The sequence below is a fragment of the Acomys russatus genome, chromosome 11 (assembly GCF_903995435.1).
Source record: "Acomys russatus chromosome 11, mAcoRus1.1, whole genome shotgun sequence".
Taxonomy (NCBI): Eukaryota; Metazoa; Chordata; class Mammalia; order Rodentia; family Muridae; genus Acomys; species Acomys russatus.
The window spans coordinates 676,623-681,693 of record NC_067147.1 but is presented as its reverse complement, the minus strand read 5'-3'; the positions used below and the strand labels follow the sequence as shown (position 1 = coordinate 681,693).

The 5,071-nt window shown below is 39.8% G+C and overlaps 1 pseudogene; it reads right to left on the bottom strand.

The window, feature by feature from the left end:
- Positions 1–597: 597 nt before the first annotated feature.
- LOC127195262 (FAU ubiquitin-like and ribosomal protein S30) lies at positions 598–4,031 on the bottom strand (annotated as a pseudogene).
- Between the last annotated feature and the right edge of the window lie 1,040 nt (positions 4,032–5,071).

The window sequence follows — 5,071 nt, the reverse complement described above, 5'->3', positions numbered from 1 at the left end:
GGCTTCGCAGTCACTTGCCTTCTATTCTGTGCTCCTGCTGAGTGTTAGAAGACCAGTGAGAGCAGAGACTCCAAGTGACTTGGGAAGTCTACTCAGTAGAGTCCATAAGCGATAGCACATAGTCCACAAACAAGAAACACGTTGGTACATGCAGAGTGCTTTCATTACCTTGTTGCATTGCTCTATACTATAGTTTGAATGTGTCCTCCAGAAGCATGTGCTTCTTAGAAATATTCCTAATGCAACAATATTGGGAAATGGGGCTCATGGGAAATGTGTCATGAGGGTCCATCTCAGCAAAGGGCTTAATCACTTGGCTTTTAAAAAATTTTCTGTGCTTCTGCCATGGTACGAAGTAGTAAGAACACTATACAGATGTGGAGCAGTTACTGGTCCAGAGGCATGGGCCTTTCGGCTTCCAGAACTTTTGGTCAAATGGGTTATAAATGACCTAGTCTCTACTATTATGTTACAATCTTACAAAATAGATGGCGGTGTTAGTCAAAGCGCTGAAACAACAAGCCCAAGAACTCAGAAATGTATTTTTCTTTTTTTGGACAAAGTGGCTTTATTAGAGTACCAGGATCACAGTGGGACTTAGGAATTAGCATTGGGGCCCTTCTTGACAAAAGTGGGTATGACACTGACAAAGCGATGGTTGTACTGAGTTTGCTGCTTGGCCCAGCCTGTCCACCTCCTCCTCCTCCTCCTGTTTGGCCACCTTGGGAGTTTGACCTCTCACTTTTCCAGGTGGCCAAACATGAACTTTACCTCCCAGCATGCGGTTAGCTACTTCCAGAGTGGTCAGGGTCTCTACACCACACTGGCTTAGAATGGCCTCATTCTCCAGCAGCAAAACCTGCCAGAAGCCACATGAGCTTTGATCTGGGTGACCGTCTCCTGGCTGGTCACCTCAAGGATGTGTAGCTCCTGGGCGAAAAAAGAGCTGCATGTTGGCGACTAACCTATGGGTGCCCATGCTGCTACCACAAAGATGGAGTCAAGAAAAACCAGACACATTTTTTTCACATTCACTGTGGTGTAATTACTGTAATTACAGACAGGAAACCAGTAAGTAAGGGCTTATTTTCCCTACATTCTTGCAAGCATTTTCTGCCATTTGTTACCTTGCTATTACCATCCTGCCTGGAATGAGATGGCATGTTGAAGACAGCTAAAGATGTTGAACACCTTTTCCAAATATCTATTGTCCATTTGTAGTTCTTCTCTTAAAAATAGTCCATTTAACTCATTAGTCCATTTATTGATTGTACAATTTGTTCCATGTATATTTAGTTTTTATAATCTTATTATGTCCTGGATATATGTTGCTTATCTGAAGTATAATCAACAGTGATTTTCTCTTGTTCTGCAGGCTGTCTTTTCACCCTGACAACTATTTCATTTACTGTGCAGAAGCTTTTTAGTTTCATATAATCCCATTGTTAATTCTTAGTATTATTTCCTGAACTGTTGAAATCCTATTTAGGAAATCCTTGCCTTTGTTGTATATTGAAGTATTTTACACTTTTACTTTTAGTAATTTCAAAAATATTAGGGCCTACATTATATTTTGGCCTATTTTGAATTTTTTTTTTGGGCCAGGTGAGAGATGTAGATCTAGTTCTCTCACAGATTTTGTTAAAGTTGGTGTCTTTTCTTTTCTTTCTTGTTTTCCAAATACTGCAAAATGAAACACATCCGTCTGCCAGATTTCATTCCTTTTGGCACCGTTAGGGTTACTTCTAGCAGGCAATGGGATTTGGTTATGCAAAAAAATATGTAGGACACTTTTAATTATTTCTTTAGCTTGTTAACAAACGATAAGAGAATCTTTTCTTTAAACCTTTATTGTTAACATAATAAAGGCTATATACAGCAAGCCAATAGTCAACATCAAATTAAATGGAGAGATACTCAAGGAAATTTCTCTAAAATAAGGGACCAGGCAAGGCTGCCCACTTTCTCCATATCTCTTCAATATAATTCTTGAAGTTCTAGCCAGAGCAATAAGACATCAAAAGGAGATCAAGGGGATGGAAATAGGAAAGGAAGAAGTCAAATTATCCCTATCTGTAGATGATATGATACTGTACATAAGTAGCCCCAAAAATTCCACCAGAGAGCTCATATAGCTGATAAACGTTTTCAGCAAAATGACTGGATACAAAATTAACTTTAAAAAGTCAGTAGCCTTCCTATATACAAATGACTTTTTTTCTTTTTTTTTTAAAGACAGTGTTTCTCTGTGTTTCCCTAGTATCCAGAACTCACTTTGTAGACCAGGCTGGCCTCGAACCTATAGAGATCTGCCTGCCTCTGCCTCCTGAGTGCTGGGATTAAAGGTGTGCACCACCTTACCCAGTCTGAGGGTGTCTTTTCTACAATGTGTATTATTTTTATGACTTTGTTAAAATTTAGCTGTCTGTAACTGCGTGGGCTTACTTTGTCTCCTCTATTCTATTCTCCCAGCCTGCACATCTGCTTTTGTGTGGGTACCACACTCTTCTGTTTCCTGATCCAATGAAGTCAACAATCAGAACTATCAGTTATCCTCCTTGTTTTCAGGCACCTAATGGGTGTCTTGATGTGTTATCCTTGCATGAGAGAACACTACTACCACCACCACAGCACAAATGGCAGAGCAGAAACTCAACCTCAGCCACTTTATCTCTTTGGTGAGCATTTCCTGTTGCCCAGAATAGCACAGTGACAACATCAGGAAATTACCCATCACATGGGAGGAAGGCAGGCTATACTTTCGTAGGCCACTTAATTGAGGTCAAGAAAATCTGAGTTTGTACATGGCTCCTGTGAATGGATCAGAAACTACCTTTTTGAAGGCTTCGGGCGTGAGTTCACATTGGCACCTCCAGATTGTTCAAGCTCTTTCTAACCTAGTGATGTTAGGCGTTCTTTGAACAAGCTCCTCACTGTTCTTTGAAGGAGCCCATTATTCGTCTTCAGGCTTGGCCTTTACTTTTAGGTCAGATTAGAAGTTCTTTCAAGTTCCATTTTTAGAATGGAACTGAAAATAAATGACTAAAATATTCAGAGTAATAACTTATGCCAAGTAACTGAAGGGTGTGGGGGTTCATTTTTCAGCTCCCCCTTCTAGCATAAGAACCACCATTACAGTAATGTTCTGTTTGTTAGTTTGACTCTCTAATGCTCATATTTGGGTCAAAAAATGAAGTGAGAACTCCTGGTAGATGTAGGTGAAAGTTAGGCCACAAAAATATACAAAGTTCTTATTGTGAACTCCTTTTTCCAATGTCTTAGGATATAGTTAGACTCCAAGTTCACTGATGTTAACCTGATATTTTAATTCTTATAAAACAAGCTTTAGTAGATTCAGTCTTGACATTCTGTCATTGAGGATAGCAAGCTCAGAAATTGTTGCCTGGAGCAGAGGAAGAAGATTCCAGTTCTGACTAGTTTCACTGGAAGAGTGTACACCTAAGGAAGAGGATGTTTGGTTGTGGGTGTTTAAAAACACTTCTAGGAACTAGTTGGCGCTGTTGATGACTGCCATTAACCATTAACCACATTCCTCAGGCTCAGAAAACAGAAATACCTGCAGAAATACCACTCAGTTTCCTTCCAGAACAGGAAGGAATTCTTGGAGATGAAAAGGAAAGAAAAAAGAAGGTCAGCCTGTGCTCATGCTGTGATTTTTAACAAGAAGACAAGCATGCAGAACTCTGCTTCTGTTACTTTTCTTTACTGAAATGCTCACTTTTCATTGGACACAACTGGGATGAGCTCTCTTTAATGTGCCCATGGATCTCCCATGTGATTTACATAGACATTATTTGACCTAGTGTCTGGTCAATGAGAGAGATGCTAAAAATTGGGAAGACTTTAGTCCATTTCTTTCTGGTCCCAAAAGAGAGAAACAAAATATACAACATGAAATTTACCCTTCCGTTTTAAGAATGCAGTTCATTGGCATTAAAACTTCATAATGCTATATATACCCTCATCCCTCTATCTTCAGAAACCTTTTCATCTTCCTGGACTGTGGCCATCCTCATAAGGGCCAGCTTGATTGTTTCTGACTTTGCTTTTCATGAGCAATACTGTTATGAAAAAAGGAGAAAGAAACCAGAGTCTTGCTTTTAATTCTTTCTGACACATCAGGCAAGGTTGAATTCTTGAGTAATGTAATTCTGTGTTTAAGTTTCAAGGAACAAAGTATTGTTTTCCATAATGCCAGCTCTACTTTACCTCTCTCCACATGAGCAAAGCACAGGGCTCCAGTTTCTTGGTTTCTACTCCAGCATTTGTAGCTTCCTGTTCTTAATATAACTGTTATATCAGCTCACTTTTTTGATGCTGTCATGAAATGCCCAAGGCATCCTTAATAAGAAAGGACTTTTTTTTCAGTTCATGTTTCTGGGACTTAAAAGGCATGATATTAACATCAGTTGGGCTCTGGTGAAGATCTTATGGTAGGTGTCTTACAATGGCTGGAGTGCAGGAAAGAGAAAGCGATCTCATGATAGACAGTGAAGAAAACAATCAAGAACCATGGCAGAGGCCTATGGCCCCAGCTGCTTGGGAGGCTCATTCAGGATAATTGAAAATTTACATTTTGCTTGGGCCAAGTAGTTCAAGGGCAATCTGGGCAACTTAATGAGATTCTATCTCAAACTAAAAAGTAGAGGAATGTTAGGAATAAGCTCAGCGTTCAAGGTTTGCCTAGTCATGTGTGTAAGGTTTTATGTTGCATTGCTAATAACACACACACACACACACACACACACACACACACACACACACACACACACACACGGTGATGGGAGGGGCCAATAATACTTTCTGTAACAACGGCCTTGAGACTTAACCAAAGTCTCAAGATAATAACTCCAATTTCTTTCCTAAGAGATTCCCAGTAACCTCACCAATTCCTCTTCAGGGTCTGTCCTTTTACAACCCTACAACCTCTTAAGTTCACCACACTGGAGTTCAAGATTAACAACATGCTTATAAACTATATTTAAACCATAGCAGCCCAGGCACAATTGTGAAATAGCCTCTTTCCACTGTAGTCTTTAAAAAGGGTGCA